Here is a 21109-nt window from a genome sequence, read left to right on the forward strand (position 1 = left end):
CAAGCAGTGACCCGTGATCTAAGCAGAAATTCTTAGTCGAAGAAGGTGCGCGCATTATAAGGAGCAGTCGTCATTAAATAATGGAGGGGTATTTTGGTAATCTCCACTATTTAATTAGGTCAATTTTTTTGTTTTGAGTTTTTTTCTTACGGTTTGACTCGGTCAAGACAGAAGTTGAAAATGTGGGGGCATCGCAAATGATCTTCAAATGTGGGGGGTATCGCAAAAGAGATCTTCAAATGTGGGGGGTATCACTAATTCCCCAAAAATAAAATGACTCATAAGTAGGGGTGCCAACGGGTCAGGTTTTAGTGGTTTGGGTTTGGATTTTAGTATTTGCGGTTCTATCGGCTTCGGTTCTTAACAATTTTAGTATGAGAATTATAGAACCCAACCCAAAACCATCAAAATCCACGGTTTTTTTTTTTCCGGTTTCGGTTCTAATTCGGGTATTTATTATTTATTATGATTATTAAATAATTTCAATAATTTAAACACTAAAACTTGTTTTTATTTTCATTTTTTTCTTTTCCTACATGATAATATTTTATGTATAATTAGTGGTGTATCAACAATCACATCAATCTATGAACATATATCAATCATACACGTTAAAACATTTACCATTAATGTGATAATTTCAAGCTTTGATATAGAAATTAAAATAATCAAATATCTAATACCAATTTTTTTTTTTTAACGTGCATACACATATATTTGTTTCATTGTACCCATGTACACGTGCAATCACATATATTTGTTATGCAATCACATATATTTGTTACCTTGATATATTTTACGTGCATACACATATATTTGCACACGTATATTAACTCACATTTTAAATCGAACATGCGAGTACATATGTCTTACAATTACATTTTATCACTAATTTTTAACATGAACACTATATATTGGTTTATAATAAGTGCGTGTACCACAATATATCAATCATGTGCATCATATTTAAATATGCACGTGCATAAGTTAATAAATATAAAATGTATTAGTTAATTCATAATATACACGTTAACATTATTATTAACATTTATAATACACTTGTTTAACGTATTGTTATAAAATATACATTTAACAACACACATTAACTATTATGCTATATATATTTAATACGTAAAAAAACATATTTTATATTATAATGTATGAGTTTGATTATCTTAAATATAATATAATACTAAATTTTATATATCGAAATCATAATAATCGGTTCCGATTTCGGTTCGGGTACCCACGAGTTTTTTACTATTCGGTTATACGGTTTCGGTTCTTTATCGGTTCGGATACCCACAGGTTTTTTACTATTCGGTTCTTTATCGGTTTTTGCTATTTATCATAAAACATGTTTTTTGGACCAATAAATATTTTTTTGGGTGAAAAATAACTTTCTACAAAAATAGAGACCAAGTTTTTTAACTAATAAATGTTTATTGACAATAAATAAATATAATCCAAACACCCCCTAAGTCTTTCAATAATCCAATGCAAATATTTATCTAATTTGTTAGTATTAGGCAGTTTAAACCGGTTTAGGCCTAAATTACCGGGTTTTCAAATTCTCATCGAAATAGAGTCGACATTTCAATAACTAAGGTGGGAAATTTCATATTTGTATCCCAAAGAAAAAAAAAATGATTACAGTTGGCGAAAGTTTCAAAACTACTTGTTTGTACTGGAAACACTGCTAATTCTAATATTTTCAATTAAAGTTTCTAACTTTGGGTTTCGAAATTGCAGATAAATGAGCTGGAAGGAGATGTGACTAGTGTGATAGTTTTGCCAAGTGGTTCTAGTAAAATATTGTGTTATTGGAATTTTGTTTATAAACTGGCATTATGATTTATTTGCTGATACTTGATCTAGAACTTTGTCTTGATTTTCAGGTGATTCCAAATTGAGAGCAAGGGGAAACCTGATGATCTGGAAGTTGGCGGAGGTGCTTTCAGATGGCTCTTGTCCGTACTTTATATGGATTTTGACTTCACTATAAGAACCAATTTAGTTAAACAATGAAAAAAAAGTAGATTTTCTTAGTATCAATGAATTTTCACTTCTCCTTCTGAGAGGTTTAAGTTGTTCTATGGAAAGGAATTGAAGCATTATAAAAACTTTTTTGGAAAAATTATGTCAGATATGAGCGTTACTGGATTGAATTTGAAAGTAGAGTTTTGTCTTCTCCATGAAGATTGTTTGTTAAAATAACAATTGAAGATTGTTGTCAACTACATAGCTTTATTTGTTTTTTCGTTTTATAACATATGCCGAGTATGAGATTTTGGTATGATTGTTGAATACATTTTTTTTTTGTATCAGTGCCTCTGGGGAATATTTTGGTATCCGAAACAAGCACAAGGTTCACCTATGGAATATCCTAGCGAAGGACTCCAAGTATGATGTTAAGAAGATGAAGCTGCATCACACAAAGAGCTTTTCAGTTATTGTTTTCCATCCAAAGGAGGGAATTTTGATTTGGAGAGATTTTGGAAACAGAGAATTTTCTGGAAGTGGAGTAACAAAGAAGGGAAGAGTGCTAAAGAATGAAGAAGAAAGGCCTGGGGTGAGGGAAGGTGATGATGCTGACTCCTGCACAACTTGGCACTGGCACCCATCTGAAGTAAAATCTCTATAATTTTCCTCTGATGGAGCTTATTTATACTCAGGTAAGGCTAAAACTTACAGCTTTACAATGACACACTCATGTGGTAGTTTCTAAGTTTGTGGGAACTGAAGGGAGTTGGGGTGAAATCAATGATTTACGTTGCTCACCTAGACTATATGGCATACACAAAGTTTGGATGATCGGATCCTTCTGATCCATTGCATATCACTTTTTAAAAATGGGGTAGTGATTTATGAAAGAATCATATGGTCTGAAGGGATGATTGTGGCTTTCAAAACAGATCCTTACATGACGTAGGGTGGTGCATTAACCCTGGGCTCTAAATGAATAGTTCCATTTTCTTTCACAGAATTGTTTTGGTACACTGTCCTGACAAATTTATTAGTGATTTATTCTTCTGCCATGCTAGATTTGAAAGTCCATGAGTTTTCCGGGACGATTGGCTCCTCGTGAAAGCTAACTATATCTTCGATTATCAAAAAGAATATGTAACTATAGTAGCTTAGAGGACTTTAGTATTTAACTGGTAATAAATGCCCTTTAATTATAAACAAATTAAACAGCTTGTTATGGATAACTCCTAGCTCATGAACAGTATAGCTATTTTGAGTATGTTCTGACAATTTTTGGGGTCCGTATTTATAATTAGGTGGAAAGGAAGGAGTTTTTGTGGTTTGGCAGCTTGAAACCGGGAAGAAGAAATTTCTGCCGCGCATTGGGGCCCCACTTTTATATTTTACAGAATCTCAAGACCCTTCTCTATCATCCGTGAGAACTTATTTCAACTTCAGTGTAGATATGGCAATAACATTCTCTTTTCTATATCGATTCCGTAATGGATTCAGTGGAACATAACGTGATCCAACTTACTGAAGTTATTTATTTTCAGGTATCTTGTGCAAATAATCGAATTCATTTACTGAAAATGCCTTCCATGGAAATCATAAAGTCCATATCTGGCATTGAGGTTTGTCTCAGCCATAGTTCTACTGTTTTTTGTTCTTTACATTATGTACATTTACCGTGGTACCATAGCATAGTTGAAGTTTGACGCGCCAGACAAGTGGTCCCACTTATGATTGGCAGAGCTAATTCTGTGTCTTTGCATCAATATGAAAGATTTGCAAAGAATGGAGAAGTATGAAGCTGCAAAAATAATTATAAGTGGGATTATATTTAATGTACTACTGCTAACATTGTATATTAAGGAACTCATAGTCAGCATTTTAGTGCATTCCAATTGCCATCATAAGAAAATTGTCATATCATCTATTAGAATGATTAAATGAGGGGCAAAAAACAAGGCCGATTTATAAAATCATCAACTAAGCTTCTAAGACTTTTGTCAATGGGTAGTCATATTTCCCAGAAAACAGCCTTGGGCAGTTGCAGTACCACACATCCACATGATACTATGTTAAGATGGTTGAGGTTACTCTAATATGCTCATTGACTTTTAACTTCTCAGAAGCTTTCCATTCAATTGGCAATTAATGTGGTGAGATTGCAGAAAATATTTTTTTTTCTCTAAAGAAAACAGAGCCTTCAGTTTAGTGTTACTATGCTTCTAATATCTTTGTTGAATATTGCTTTTGTTTCTATTTTACAAGATAGGATATGTTCTGTTTTAGGGAATGAAGCAGTAAAGGTCCTAATGTGGTTGTAGGTCTTTACTTTGAGACTATTGTAATCTAGGTTACATTGACACGGGCACGCGTGTCGGTGTCCGACACGGATACGGGGTGTTGGATACCGCGAGCAGTTGAAGATCGACACGGGGACACAGATAGGAATAATTAATTAATTTTTTAATAATTATAAATTTAATAAATTAGATGGTCTCAGACGTGTAAACTGCAGTGCTAATAAGTTACTAGCAATAGCCAAACTTTCAGCTCCTTGCCTCATTGTATTAGGCTGCAATTCACATGTCTAAATTGAAATTATCTAGGTTACATTGACATGGGTAGGTGTGTCCGTATCAAACACGGATACAAATTGTTGGACATGGCAAAATATCAAAATTCGAGGTAAATTACATACAATATGTGTCCGACACGGACACGTGGATACGTATCCGACACATATTTTTTTCAAAATATGGCGTGTCCATGTAACCTAGATTGTAATGTATTAGTGCCTTTCTTAGTTGCCATGCCAATGCCTATATACCTCCTATTGGAAGCTTTTAATTATGTTATTGTCAATGATGAAGAAAGTTGGAGAGAAAAGAAAAAAAATAGAGGTTATGGCCTTAGTTTTAGCCTTTTATTACTTCAATATGTAATAAAATAACAAGGTTTAAACTAATTGTGATTTAAATTCACCGTTTGGGGTGGTTCTTGTGCCTATAGCCTCCTCTCCGGGCGATCCCTTTATAACTCTAACATACTAGTTATCAATGAAATTTATATGCTTTCCATCTACACTATGGTCCCTTTTGTGGCATTGCCTTAGTTCCTTATGTATTGTGCAATGGAATTAGGACCCAATATACTTCTAAAAACTTCCCACTTTGTATGTTCAGCTTTGTTGTTCTTTTCCAGAGATCTATGGAGGTTTACGTGGGGGGTTTGTGTTTGATCACAGTGCCGGTTTGGTTGGTGTACAGACAGAAAGCTATAGCATACAGTTCTACAGTTTGTTTGACAATCATGAAATTTCACAGGTAGATAGGTTAATCTCATAAAAAGCCTGTTTGCATTCAATATGTTGGTTAGATTTCCATGTTTAGGCTATTGACGTTTGATTTTTGTTTTTTTAAAGTTTCTCATGCTTGAAGCGAGTTTTATTTATTTATTATTCTATGTTTTCATTTAGGGTTTGGCCTTCGTTATTTACCCTACATTGTAAGTTTATCTATTGTTGAGGATTATTTTTTAGCCGTCTTTATGAAGCATGATGTTCATCTTGACACCTTGGATTGTTTGGATTTAAATCCAACATATAGTATGTCATGTGAATAGTCATTGGTTGGAAAGATCAATTGAAATAAAAGATGGCTACTTCAGTACTGCAACACATCTCTAAATCATTAACAACCTGCACATTTTGGAGCTAACCAACTCTCTATCTTTCTTGGACATGAACACATACACCCGCCCACAGACTTGCAGTAATGGATCCCATATGGAGATCACTTGGGTTGATTTTGTTGCTCACAATGTTCTTATGCACATCATCCTTGCACATATCAGCTTTATCCTAAGTTACATGGACACGGATATGAAGTGTCTGACACGGCAAAATATTTTAAAAAAATGAGGTATATCACATACAATATGTGTCCGACACAGACACTTGGATACGTATCTGACACATTATTTTTCAATTATGGCGTGCCCAGTAAAACTTACGCTTTATCTAATATTTTGCTTCAGCCAGAGGAGGGCTAAGTTGAATACCATGGGCTGTTTGTTTCATTGTTTACTTGAACTCTGCATGTGTTTAAGTCGAAGAACCTCAAGATTATTGATTGATTGTTAGTGATGGAGGTTGGACCCATTCCTAGGTTGTAGTTCAACCCTCCGACAACCTTAGCACCTCATCTGAAGGACAAGTCAGTTGGACCTATCTAGCTTTCTAAACTAAATGCAGATTTGAAAAATTAAAAGTCTGATTGTCCCTTACTAGTGGTCTAGAGTGTTACTCCTTTTTGTTTTTTTTTGTTTTTTGGAGGATTGAAGAAACCTTACTTTTCTGTTGTCAGGAATCACACTGAGAAGCCCATTGCTAAAAAAATAAATTCCCCATAAATCAGCACTTAATTTCACCACCATGACACGGGCTGGGAGTGTCAAGATTTCTCTGGTTTTCTCAAAGTGTATCTTTAATTGTAACAAGTTGAAATATGCTATTTTGCAGATCCAAGTTTGTGAAAGGAGCCATCAAGCTGACAATGAAGTCACAGTATGCAGAAGTATACTTGCCTTTCTTTGGTTGCTTTTAGTTTGTTTCTTTGCTGTGTTTCTCATCGATATTCATTTTTTTTTCAAGATGCTACACATCCACATACAAACGTAAAATGTTGTCTTCTCTCTATGACTCTATAGTCTATATAAAATCAAAATGGTTGAAGTTCTGTAACAAGAAGTACTACTAGGTCGCAACTCTTGTTTCAGGAAACCATTAAGAGACAAATTATTTCCTTATTCCTATGTTAATTTCCAGTTGTGGCCAAAATTCCGTATCTTAGGAGTTGTCTCATTGTAGTCCTCAATCACTAAATGTTCCTTCTACGTGTGTTGAGATTGAGAAGCAATAATGTGCAACTTTTGTGGGTAGATCGGGTAATCTAAGATGAATGCTCTCGAATATGATTCAGTCAAAGAGAAAAGGTTTACAAAAATGAAATTTGTTGTAATTCAAAGTAGCTAACAAAAATTGCTGACACAATCAATTGAACCGGCCTAGGAGGGTTTGTAGAATCTATCATGAGTCCCGTTGAATTTCTTGTTGAAGACAACGGATCCCAGGTCAAGATCAATGTATCCCAGACAGAGCTTGAACCTCAAAGTGGACATTCGTTTAAGCCTTACACTTCTGAAATTCATATTTATTTAGTTTTGCTCATAATATTTGTCCTGTGCGTGAAGTTAAATTCAGTACTCTTTTGTGGTTGCAGTTAGTTTTGGCATTGACAGCTGTGTCCATGGATGGATCAAAACTTAGTACTGCTGAAGTTAAGCTTCCTGAAGAGGGGATTGGGGGTCTCGTTTGTCTCAAGTTTTGGGATTTGGGATCACAAGCAAGGGAGAATTCATATTGTCTAGTCATCTATGAGCCTCACAGGTTTCCTTGAATCTTATCCTCCAAAAGAATAGAAACAAACTGAAATTAACATTGACTTTGTTACTTGGACATAAGCATGTCAATGTTGGGTCTGACAAAGTGTCAAAAATTGATATGCCATTCTCTCTCACTGTGTGCTCTATGTTATAACTATTACTACTATTATTAGTATCATTATTATTACTTCTTTATATAATTTTACCGATAAAAAAAATTTTAACCATTGTTAGTATCATTATTAGCCTGAACCCAGCAAACCCTTTTACCCCTTAACTAGTATTCAAGTACAAGGAGTTATTTTTATGTAACAGCAAATCACTTGGACTGGCAATAAAATAAAATAAAATGGTGTGGTTAAAGATTTTGCTATTGTTTCTGAAATGTACTTCCATTTTTCACTCAATAGTGCTGCTGGAATTTCTGCTCTGGCATTCCATCCTACCCGTGATATGGCTGTAAGCTCTTCCTTCGGAGGAGACTTCAAGGTAAAATTTGTTAGTCCAAGTGTAAGACTTTTATATTATGTAGCCTTTGGATGACAAGTGATCTGTAGATGCTAGGTCTTCATTTGTTGTATTTCTATGTTCAGTTTTTAATAACAAATGTTTGTGTAACATAATTTCAATTTCTCAGGTTTGGGTTTGCAGTTCCAATATACAGAAAAAAGATCAAGTGCCTTCTAAATCTGGTTGGAGATGCCATTCATTTGGTTCATACAAGTATGATTCTGCTTTACTTTTTTAGTTTGTCTTTAATGAAGATTGTCATATATTTACTCCACTCTCAAATGGAAATAATAACATACTTCTTATTGCTATTAGGTAAGCAGTAGAGACTGCAAAAGGTCCATTTATATTTTTCACCACCAATTTAAGAGACGTACATCACAGATTATCTTTTAAGATAACATTTTATATAATTTACCATGTATGACTTATTGGCTTGTAACTTAACGAAATATAAAAATTGAGATCAGTAAATGTGTTTTTAGATTTACATAATTCACAAAAAGTTCCCGTGTTTCAATATTGTGTGATTTTTGTCTATATACAAAACTAGCCCTTTATTTTGGCCTTTTTCGGATTTTCATGGTATTTAACTTCCATACCGCATGGCAAATACTTCCCCAACTGCCTTGGCACTGAAGTTAAGGGGAGAATATCTCATAAAAGCTCAAGTAGCTAAAATTATACAAGTTCAACCGATCCAGTCCTGTCTAAACATCCTATTGATAGGTGTAAATATACTGTGTTAGTTCTTTTTAGAGTGAGACTGGGCAGCCATCTGATACAGCAGAAGTTTATTCTGTTGTCTAGTAATCTGTCAGGAGAAATGAATATAATCTCTATGCTTAATGTTATATAATTGTTTGCAAGATAGAAAAATAAAAGAAAGCAAAGATGTTTTTCAAATTAGGCATGGGTTGCAACTCCCAATCTGAATTTGAACAAATTAGGCACATGTTCAAGAGAAAAAAAAAAATAAAATTAAGCCGAAAAGCCTTGACGCGATTTGAATTCTACTTAATGTATTATGTTATGACTTGAGACAGAAATAACAGGGGAGTAAGTAATTATTACCACACCTGTGCATGGCATAAAGGGAAACCATGTTGTAGGATGTGCAAATATTGTACCTTTTACCATTGTGTAGTTCAATCATGATATAATGTGGTTTGATGTGCAGGAAAAGACCTATGATTGCTGTTGCATTTTCTGCTGATGGCTCCGTCTTGGCTGTGGCTGCAGAAACCATTATTACGTTGTGGGACGCTGATAAAAATGTCCTCGTCACTGTGATTGGAGAGGCACTCGCGGTAAATAAAATTTGGATATTGTTTCTTGAACCTGGTTATTCTGCTGATTTGGAAGGAAGATGATGGAATAACTGTTTTCTTGCCTTACAATATTGTTGCTTCCACCTCAAAACCAATTGGCAATGAATACAGCGGCCCAAGGAGCTTATACATTATTACTTAGGCTTTAAACTCAAGATATGGAATTATACTTCATGTCTCAACACGCTCCCTCATGTGTCACATTACTTGAGCCTAACATGTGGACTAACATTATTGGGTGACATGGAGAAACGGGCTGTTGTACCAAACTGAAATAGCTTGCTCTTATACCATCTTAAACTTTGGAGCATCCAACTCAAAACCAATTGGCAAGGACAAGAACTTAAATAGTATTATGCAAGGCTTTAGACTCCCGATGTGGGATTTTGCTATAAGTCTCACATATATGTTGAACAAACTGAAATAACTAAAGCAGAGATGGTTTATGCAAGTCCTTAGACTACCTTTATTTTTTCTTGTGATCGGAGTGCACTAAGCCACTAACTGTCATATACATTTTTATACAGAAAATTGTCTCGCTATCTTTTGTTGGAAAGTCAGAATTCATTGTTTCAGCATCCCTTGATTCAGTAACACAGCTATCTGTTTGGAGTACATCAATGCTTGCTATGTCTTGGTCATATAAACTTCTTGCAGAAGGTTTGTGTCTGCTCTTAGTCTCTTACACTGTTGAATGTTAATTGCGTCTTTGTTTCTTCAATTTATAGGATGAGTTAGAAGCCAGCCTTCCTCATAGATCAAAATGTTGCAACATACCGAAATAACAGCAGAGATTTCAGAATCTATATTGTAATTTCCGCTATCTAAATTTTCACTATCAAACAATGACGATACACATGCCTATCTTTTACAAGTTTGCCCTGTCAGGCTGTCACCCATGAAAAGAAAATGTAACCTGCTGACATAGTGTTCGAAAATTTCAGAACTTACCGAGATTCAGAATCAGCTTGAAAATATTGTCTTGAAATTTTCCGTGTCAACATATCCATGGTATCAAATTAGCCCTTCGAGAATAATGCAAAATGCCAATAGTTAATTCACTCCTAATTAATTCAGATTTTTGTTTGGTCACCCAATAAGAATAACCAGTTTGTTTAAAGTGCTCTCTGATTTTCAAGGGCTTTCTGTCCTATATAGTTGAGATAATTGTCTTAAAATCTGTATACTCGTGATTCTTTCTTAGCCTCTATAATGCTTGATTTCCATGTGCCCTAGAACTGAAACCGCCTACTTGAGAGTATTTTCCATTTTTCACGAGTAACTAGATATACTTAATAAATCAAACTGTTTTTTTGTTGTTGTCTTTTTTTGCAGCTGTAGCTTGTAGTAAAGAACGTTCTTGTTTTGCTGTTCTAGCTCTTATTCCCCATTCATGTAAACAGGGGCGGGCATCTAATGAGGAACCAGTCTTGGGACAGAGATGGAGTAATCTTGTTATTCAATGTGGATGATCCAGTTCCTGTGTCCATTTGGTCTGTAAATAAGGTATAGTGTTTTGGTTTTCTACGCAGTAAGGAAGGTATTTATTATCTGTTTATGGCTAAGGATGGCAAACTCTGGTTTTTCTCCCAAAATCACACTGCTTTGATGGTGGAGTTGCACCTGTTTATAACTTTATATACCTTGGTTAGTCTTGAAGAATCCCAGATGACTGTAACTGCTTTTGTTAAAAGAGAGGAAATCATTTTTTTTCCTTAAATTTTGTAATTCCGATAATCTATCAATTATCAAATGATTGTGGGTGATGTTCATGCATTTTTTGGATTATGATCTCCTTGAGAACTTGTATCAGTTTATCTAGTGGAAAAATTTACATTTCCAACTATTTCTTCTATCTTATTTTCTTATCTCAGTCAAAGGGAGGGGGGATTTGCTTTCTTCAATCCACTCCATCTTCTCATGAAGAAGAAGTATCGTATGAAGATCAACCTCCAGAATTGCTTGTATATATAAGTGGTGGCCATGAGTACGTCGTTTTTTATCCATACAGTAAAGATGATCTTAAAAGTAGCCGGAATCTTAAGAAGGGTCTTGTTCCCTCTGAGGAAACAGGTAATTCTTCCTCGCTGCTTGTATTTTTTAGTTGATATTGCAACATTACTCTAAACCATTCTGATTTGCCAAAAATTTCTGGAGATGCATACTATAATATTATAATTTGAAATTATGCACAACGGAGTAAAGGACATTCAAGTTTCCTTATCCTCCAGGCCATAGTACATATATTAAACAATGAATATAGAGGGACACATGCACTTTCCTATAAGAAGGTTCAGTTACGGAGGAAATATCATCTGACTTCATCGTCTAACCAGTATTCCTCAACTTTGACAGTTTTGATCTGTTATCTGGTCATCCGCCTTGAACACAAAGCAATTAGTCCATGAATAAATCGAAACAAAGTAAATAGGATATGCTTGAACAGTCTCTCTGTGTGTCACCTTAGTTAATTGGGGAAAATTGAACTGGTTGCATTATAAGTTGTTTGGAACAAATTATACCATAATCTTCAGTTACTTGTATTCTTATATAGTCTGACATGTACTTCTCTATAAAACAGGAAAGCATGGGTACACATCTATTTATGGTGAGCTCCCCCAGTTCCATATTGAAAAAGAACAGACTCAATCAGTCCCGTTCGTACCATCAAAAAGGCCATGGGAAACCATATTTAGTGGATCCTCACATGTTCTTCCGCCCCTTACAAAGTTGTGTTCGGTATTCTTGGAGTCGTTGCTAGAAAAGTTGCCAACAATTCAGGATCAGTAACATCCGCCTATCTTCAGAAGCATAGCCATAAGTTTTTTACATACATGGGTGCTCTACCTGCACTAAGAAAATCCAAAAATTTCAGGGCCGTTGCGTTGAGATATTTGTAGAAGGGGTAGTTTTGTCGCGGATCTGAAGTCTGTAGTGTATGAGTGTAGTTTTATTCCCCATTTGATGTTTTCCATTTTTGCAAGTGGATGATAATTTTGTTGATTAGAATATACTTTGTTAACGCCTGTAATATAATTCTATTTGTGGTTTTATGAAAGCTTGTCTCCTTTGGTTTATCTATTCAAAATTAAAATTTTGAATTAATGAAAGTTCTAGAAAGTAAGACAAGAATTTGATAAATGGCTGCTTAGATAGGCATTGAAAATTGAGTTTACGCTGAGATATGGTTGAAATTTAACTAACCTATTATAAACTTTTGAGTTATGAGTTATAAACTAGCGGTAAAACATTTGGGTGACCTCGTTTAAAAACAGGCCTGCCATTCAAAAAAAAAAAAAAAAAAAGTCACAGGGTTTTTTTGTTAGAAGAAAAAGCAAATAAAGACCGTGCTTCAATGTACCAGCGCCCAAATTTTACCGACTTAAACAAAATTTCTTTCTTTCTGTAGACTGTTAACGTCCGTGGAAGTAGTTATCCGCAAAGTCGACGTCCAGAATTAATCTTGATCTTTTTCAGGCACAACTTTAATTCACTTGGCCAAACATATTAAATTAACGTCAGGATTGAATACAGAGACTGACAGTTTTAACTTGTGAGATCAAAAATTCTATTGCAATTTGTATTCTCAAAATCTCAAATGGGTGGGGGAGAAGGGGGGTATATCAACCAGTTGGTCCCTTGTATCTAATGCTTCATTGCTTCCAATGGCTCATTATCTGATCCATGTTGGATTCAACAGATTACACCACCCTCATTCCATCCACACCATCGAAAAGAAAGTTTTGAAGCTATGAGCCTATGATATACATTTACAAAATTAAGAAACATTATATTTCTATAAAAGATAATTAAACATGACAGACCATCCCCACCTCCAGGGTTGAGGCATGAGGTATGCTCAACGCATAGGTAGGGCCTCGGCAGTTCCTCCTCAAGAAATCATATCCAAAATCAATAACAAGCCTCTTTATCAAGCTTGAATTACTCTTTGCTCTAACGTAAGAGTGCCCAAGAATGAAAGCCATCCCTGCCTCCCTTGCCTCCATCAGGTCTTGTAGCTCCTCTTGCATGCTCGCATCCATCTGTGGACTTTTATCTGGCAACACAAACCTAACTCTTCTCTTGGGCCCCAGTGGGGAATGAATTTCTTTAAGCTCTGTTTGGCCTTCCATTTCAGTAGTATGATCATAATTCTCATACATCTGAATCCCTTCACTGTTTGTTGAAGATGTCCCAACAACAGTCATCTTACCATCATTTTTCTCTTCAAGATCATTTAGTTTGGACCTTCCTGACCTTATAAACTCTGCTATGCTGCAAACGAGATCCTTCTCAAATTCTTGGTCATCCTTGCGGATGTCATGGTACCCATATCTGACAATGCACCTATAAAGCCTGTATTCTTTTGGCCCAATGCGCCTACACAAGGAACCGTTCCTCAGGTCTAACATATGGTACTGGGACAGACTTGATGCAAAGGAAGACTAGCACCTGGTGGAAGGCTGGTAAGTTTGTGACGAAGTGAGAGAATATTGCAGGTATCCCAGAGACGAGCTCAGTATGTACAAGGCCGATTCCCTTAACACTTAACAATGCCAAGGCTGGGGCCAAGGCTGAGGATCCAGTTCATTGAGACCTTATTTTGGACATCAAACTCGTATTTTTTTAGGGTACCATAGTGCCATATGTACATAACAAGAATCAATATGAAGCCCAGGGCAATGGGAACCCAAGCCCCTTCAAGAAACTTGACAAGGGAAGCTGTAAAGTAGAGTGCCTCAATGGTGCCGAAGAAGAATATGAAGCCAATAGCAAGGAAAATGCTTTGGTGCCAACATAGGACTATAACAAGGGACATCAGACAGGTGGTGACCAACATGACAGTTATAACTGCCAAACCTGTTTAAGAAAAAGAGAAGTAGGTTAGAATGAGGAACTGTAGATACTTCAAAGGTCATTTTCTAACTACCACTTCCTTACTTTGATCTATAATGTCTGAATTAATTCCAATGGTAACGAAGCAGATTTTAAATGCATTCTCGCCTAACGTTGAATCCTTGTGAAAATGTGAATCTTGTAAAGAGTATATTTTTTGGTTCCTACAGATATTTCTCAAACACTAAGCCCGGAACCTAACCGTTCGACAAAACCAAGTAGGTTAATTATTCATGAGCACTTCATCCTTTATAGAAAATTATGCATTCAAATGTAGGTGAAAAATTGCAAGTCATAAGGGGCAAAGAGTCAAGTAGACATCAACTTTGTACATATTTCTAACGGGTTCCAAGTCGGATGTTGAAAGTTTAAGGTAAGGCAACTTATGATTTTAATGTAGATTTTAAAACCTGAGCAGTTTAAACAGGCCTCATTATCCAGGGAAACCAGTTAAAGGACTAATACATGTGAAAACAAGTCTATGGAATTACAGCTAAGAACCACACATGATATTAAAGTAAGACATAAGTAAGATAATTACTGTCTATATAACTTAATCTAACCACACCTGATGCATTGCCCATGCGTTTTGTGTCTCTGAAACCAATTGTAACAGCCAAGCATAAAAGCATCAAAATCCAGTTGATCTCTGGGATGTAAATCTGGCCGTGAATCTTTGATGATGTATGGACTATTTTGATCCTCGGGAAGCAGCTTAAGGCAGAGCACTGTTTAATGATTGAGAAAGTTCCTGTTATAATGGCTTGGCTTCCCACCACTGCTGCAAGTATAGCTATTACTAGAACCGGGTATCTCAGATTTCCTGTTATGTTCAAATCGATTGTATTATATCAGACAAAGCCTACCTATTATATCTAACTTCATTAATGTTGATACATAGAAAGAAAACCATGGTATCTACCTGGTACGGATACATAGAAATCAATTTCGTACTCTCTTTCGTGGCCATGATGCATAGATAGATAAGCAGCCTGGCCCATATAAGCAAGGATCAGGGAAGGATAAACCATGCAGGTGAAGGCAATCTGTAGAATGAGGATCTCATATTAAAAATAGTTCCCAGAGCTCCTATATAGTGATGAATTAAAAGTTCCAAAAGTCTGCCTCTATTACAAGTAACAGATGCAGTCATGAGAAAAAGGTGACGGGAGTCTGAAGAAAGCATAAATCAGAAGAATTATTGCCACTTTATAGTGGTGCTGAAAATCTAAAAAGTATGTAAACCTTAATTTTGAAGGAAAATACATAACAATAATTCAAGTGGCCAGGTAATGGGCTGAGAGCTACTTGTTAGGTTAAAAGAAAAACCATTTCATTTGATATGATTCGTAAAAGGGAAAATTTGTCTCATTTCATAAGTGCTCAATACCTTGATTGATAACTGTGAAAAGTGTCCAAGATCAGCAAACATAGCTTCCGAACCTATCAAAATGTAAAAAGAAGATTTAAAGGTGTACTTGACAGGCAAGTGCAATGGAATTATGGAACCAGTTAATTGAGTAAGATATCACATACCAGTTATACACAACAGTATTCCACCTAGCGACATCCAACCTTTCCTTTGTGTCTTCTTCAGAAACTTGTACATATAATAAGGAGATAATGCTTGATAAACATGGGGATTCCAGTGTACAATGTTGTAGATGCCAATACTGCTGATGCACACAAGCCATGTTATGACGATAGGCGCAAACAGGAACCCTATTCGATGAGTGCCATAGTGTTGCAGGGAAAACAAACACACCAGTATAAAACAGGCAGCCGGAACCTCTACATCTGGAAAACAGAACAGAAACATTGAACAGAATGTCAAATTGAACTAAAGATATTTTTACTAGTCTGTACTCTGTAAAAGAGGACTAGATGAGAAGCATTAAAGATCCTGATGCACATGTATATCAAGTGTCTAAAGCCAGGAATTTATGTATTAGCCAACATATGTACATCAACTCTTTACATTTAAAATCAATGGCGTGAAAGTTCTGATACTAGAAGCATGTTTATTGTGAGCATATGAAGTTTGATCTCAAACTTCATCTTCAAAGCTTGTTAGTATATTCCAAAAAAGTCTAAACAGAAGCATATGAATCCCCACCTCTTGTATGCTTTTGCTCCTCCTTATTTCAACCAAAGGGGAAATAAGTTCTTCTCGAGAAAAGGAAAGCAAAAGATTACTTGTGATTAATAATTAAAACCAGACCTGTTCACCAATCTAAATTTACTCAAGAATACTCGAGAACTAATTGTGCCTTGATTCTGTTCACTTATTATGATGTTTCAGGTCAAGCAATTAAGAAGAAGATAGGCACAGAGTAAATTATAAGTAAACTTTTAAGAACGATACTTTGTTTTAAAGCATCTGATGTATTCAAGTCAGTTCACTACAATCAATTACAAAGTTACGGTCCTATGTTCAATCTATGACCACAGTTTTATCGAGGAGATATTCTCATTAATATTGAGTATTATGGAAATTATGGCTCCTAAAATCAAGGATCAAAACATTACAGGGGAGTCGAGCATCAACTAATTCAACACAACACTTATAACAGTCATAATGCCAATATAAATGATCCTGGAGGGAATCTGATAAACCAAGTCAAGAACAAACATGAATTAGCTAATATATCCTAATTTAATTATTTCTCATAAGCTGTATATTCTAAATAAAGTCTACCTTTAAAGTACTAATACTATATGTCTATATCATTTCCTAAAATAAAGTCTACCTTTAGTGCTTTCTTTTCATGTCTACCTAATTCAGGGGTGAAATCCACTACCAAACAAACACCCAGATGAGAAGACTCCAACAGTTTCCTTAAAACGAATATAAGCCTCAAGTCATTAGAGAAGAAGACATGGTAAATATGAATCCATAAAAAGACAAAAGGCTGGCAAACTTACATTTGTGATGCTCTTTCTCCATCGAAAGATCAAGCCCTGATACCGCAGAAAAGACTGCACAAAAAAAGCATAATTAAATAATTGCAAATTGCAAAGACCCAAATCCATATTTCAACTTGTAATAACAAGAACAAAGCAACCATCATACCTGAAATAGCCGGGGTAAGAACTCCATCACCAATAACCATACAAGTACCAATCAAGGCCAATATAAGCAACACTTTCTGCAAAACTCTATGCTTCTCTAAAGTCAATTTCAATCTCGACCCGACACTATTGCTAGGCGGATAAATCATACCATCTTTCTTATAATTCGATAACTCCTCGTCTGCCGATTGCCCATTAGGCAAAAAACTGACCTTAGCATGTCTACAAAGTTTAGAATACAAGGCAAAAGTCCCACCTTCACCATTATCATCAGCTTTAAGTACAATAAAAACATACTTAAGTAAAGGTACTAAAGTTAGTGTCCAAAACACAAAAGACAACACTCCATATATCTCTTCATTTGTTGCTGAATGTTCTATATCATCAGCAAATGTACTCTTGTATACATACAATGGTGAAGTACTCAAATCTCCATAAACAACACCCAAACTCTGATATGCTAAAGTCAACACAGTTTTCCATGATTCCTTCTGCAACAAAAACAGTAACATTTTACCAACTAGTCTAAAAAACCAACTAAATTTACCAAAAAAAAAAAACAGACCCATCATACCTTAACATGATTTTTAGAAAGCCCAACTTCTGGATCCATTCTTTGATGTTAACAAATCACGAAAAATCCATTCTTGCATCAATATAATGAAGTTTTAATATATATACCCAAGGAAAGAAACGTTCTTTTTAATATAAAAAAGCAGTTCAACAAACTTTAAATGGGCAAAAAAGTCTCAAGTGTGAAGAAAGAAACAAAAAGAACGAAACTTTGCACACCAACTCATATACCAATAGAAGAAGAAGGGGGTAGTCTTGAAGTAGATTAGAATAATGTTGGTTTTGTGTGTGGGAGTGAGGGAAAGAGTGTAGTGTTGTTGTGTGTTGCAATGGGTGTTATACACTTGGCTTTCTCTGCGCTATTCAAGTGGCAAAAAATGAGGTACTGCCTGAAAACTGAAAACTGAAAACTGAACACAAGTTAGTTTTTGAGAGTATAGGGAAAAAGTTGAATTTGTTTTTTCAGAAAAAAATTAATATTTTTAGAAAATTGGTTTGGTGAAACTCGGTGAGTCGATTCGGTCAGTTGGAAATTGGATAAGGGATAAAGCTTGAATTGCTTCATGATGAATGTAACGGTGTGTTTTTGGAAGTTTTTAGAGTATTCTAGCAAGTTCTTAAAGATGTTTCTAATATAAGTTTGTAGTTATAGGAAAATGGAAAAATAAATAAACAAAAAAAAAAAAGTACAAATAAATGTGTAGTGGAAATGTTTATTGCAAAGTTTACAAAATAGTGAGACTAGATAAGTTTTTGATCTTATTTAAGAAATGACATCTATAATGCGGTTGATGTTGAATGATAAATCTTATTTAAGAATGCTAAGAAGTTATGCGCCAAAAGAGTTGAAATGTATCATGTGTGTAACTGGGGCAACATAACTCACTGAGCACTCATTTTCTCAAATAATGAATTAGAGTTTTCTATTATCTATAACCTTGACTTCTAAGGTAAATGATATTTGTATGCAGTATATGTAATCATGGACCAAAATATCGCCGATATATCCGATATATTGCCGATATATATCGGTATTTTGGTATACCGACATCGATATTTCCGATATATATCCACCGAATATAGAATCCTTTTTTTTCGATATATATCGGAATTTCCGATATGAAACTTTATATCGCCGATATAATCGATATTTCCGATATAATCGATATATATCGGTTGACTTTTTGACCATTTTAAAATATAAATCCGATATTTCCAATATATATCCGATATTATATTTCCGATATATATGATATTTTCGATATTTTAAATAGTTTGGACTGGTTACCAAAAAAATAGATATATTCAAAATATATGATATATATCGGTTTTTGAATACACCGATATATTCATCGATATCGATATTTTGGACCTTGTATGTAATACACAAATTCCTTGTTTTGTTTTGCAATCATCGCCTTTGTTTTAATTTCAATAGCTACCGTAAATCGGTATTGGTGACTTCTTGGATGAAACCTTTGAAGTTTGAACTGACTTGTAGTCACCGACTCACGAGCTAAATGTCATACGCATGGGAATTGACTCACCTAATTTTTGTGCAAAACTAGGTCTTTTAGTCGATCGCATTATGTGAGCCCCCTTCTCTGTCCAAATCATTGAATTTTCAACTCAAATAAATGTGACCATCCTCATGGAGTCATAGTCATTCAATATTTTTACGTAGTCACGTAGATAAATTATCTAAATTTGAATATAGCCTTGGATATATGTGCATTTCGTTGGATATGTAATATGTTATGTTACACGCCAAGAAAGAAAAAAAAATTAGTTCATTGGAAGCATTCCAAAAGATGTTTACTTACCAGTTACCACGACCCATTGATCAGTTCGTAGAGTGGTTGACTATAAACAGGTTGGTCATGGGATCGTAGTGACGAAGAAAATGAAAAAAGAAAAAGAAAAAGAAAAGTTACTTAAGATAGGGATTGATGCACCCCTCAAGTGAATTGAATTTTTGAAACTCTATTGAGATTCTCATTGAAATCCACTCGTATTAATTTTGGCTTCTAAAGACGAGTTCCCATCCTATTTAGGAATTGCCATTTTAATTAATTTAAACATTCACATCAAACAAATTTAGCTGAACAATGATCAATTCTGGCCAGTAGTAAGTGGTGAGCAGAAACTCAAATTCTACAAATTTGGGAAGGACATTAGCAGTGAAAAAAGTATATTTGAAATTTGCTCAAACTGGATAATTGCTCCAAGGGAAAGTAATTCTTTAAACTCTCATGCCTTATAAAAAAAAAAGTTCAACTTTTCTTTCTTTTATTTTAAAATCTGGCAAACCGCAAAGTATAATTGAGATTTAATTTGCACGCACCCTAAAAGTTATCAAGTTTGATCAATACAATTTACCCGAAAATAAATAAATAAATAAAAATAAAACTTGATCTACGAAAATATAAAGTTGATATAATTTTGTTAATTAAATTTCTTGAAAATAATTTAAGTTCAACCAGTATAAATTTGCCAAAATTGAGTGAAAACAACTTCTTACCACCATTCAATTGCACTTCAAACTATTTTGTCTAAAAACTAACGAAATCCCCATTCCTCAGCTCCTTCCTAATTAAGATATATATATATTGCAGAGTATATCATATACGTAAGCCTTCATTTGTCTAACCATAATATGCAATCGAAAGTAGGTAGACAAGCTAAGACATTGTCGACTCTTTGACTCCGTGTTCATTTAGTATACTCGTTTTTCACACAAATTAAAATATTAGTCCAAAGAAAGTGGATTTCTTTACCATGGTTGTCGGTTCCTTACAACTTTTAGTAAAAAATAAGCTCCTCAAAAAACAAAAACAAAAATTCACATATACTTATTGATTAAAAAAAAAAAAATCACATATTCTTTTCTTAGAAAATGTAAAACAAATTAAAGGAGTTCACACTTCACACTAGGCGAAAAGTGTAGCTGTGGATTAATATTGTGTCCTTCTCAAGTCTCGATCAGCTTCAAGTCACTCATTAGCAATTTCGCTCAAGACTTTGATCGATCAATAGGTAAAAAGGTTGATCAAATAAAAAAAGACTACTATATAGGTTCTGATTTTTGGCAATGATAATCTTGACAACATGGACTCATCATACTAATAATTAGCTCGTTTTGAAATTTCTAACCATGCAAAAGAGCAAAGTTAGTAAAACCTTTGGGTGATGATACCAGAAGTTTGGGGCTCGAACCCCGCCAGTATCTAAGAGTTATTGATCTCATTTAAAATAGGTTTGTCAATAAAATAAAATAATAATAATAATGTTCAACAACTTTCATG

At 34.7% G+C, this 21109-nt stretch overlaps 2 pseudogenes across 2 annotated transcripts; one reads left to right on the top strand and one right to left on the bottom strand.

The window, feature by feature from the left end:
* The first annotated feature begins 1902 nt into the window (after positions 1–1902).
* LOC147523297 (uncharacterized) lies at positions 1903–12340 on the top strand (annotated as a pseudogene). The gene is made up of 14 exons (XR_015200955.1): positions 1903–1970; positions 2329–2675; positions 3285–3403; positions 3525–3602; positions 5182–5303; positions 6500–6554; positions 7260–7426; positions 7833–7911; positions 8060–8145; positions 9113–9242; positions 9791–9923; positions 10599–10769; positions 11138–11336; positions 11845–12340. The product of XR_015200955.1 is annotated as an uncharacterized LOC147523297 (transcript).
* A 461-nt stretch (positions 12341–12801) lies between these two features.
* LOC147523298 (potassium transporter 6-like) lies at positions 12802–17978 on the bottom strand (annotated as a pseudogene). The gene is made up of 8 exons (XR_015216002.1): positions 17806–17978; positions 17233–17722; positions 17085–17138; positions 15696–15956; positions 15550–15602; positions 15082–15205; positions 14728–14982; positions 12802–14123 (listed from the first exon to the last, which is right to left on the bottom strand). The product of XR_015216002.1 is annotated as a potassium transporter 6-like (transcript).
* Between the last annotated feature and the right edge of the window lie 3131 nt (positions 17979–21109).

Source organism: Coptis chinensis, chromosome 1 (assembly GCF_015680905.1).
Source record: "Coptis chinensis isolate HL-2020 chromosome 1, ASM1568090v1, whole genome shotgun sequence".
Lineage (NCBI taxonomy): Eukaryota > Viridiplantae > Streptophyta > Magnoliopsida > Ranunculales > Ranunculaceae > Coptis > Coptis chinensis.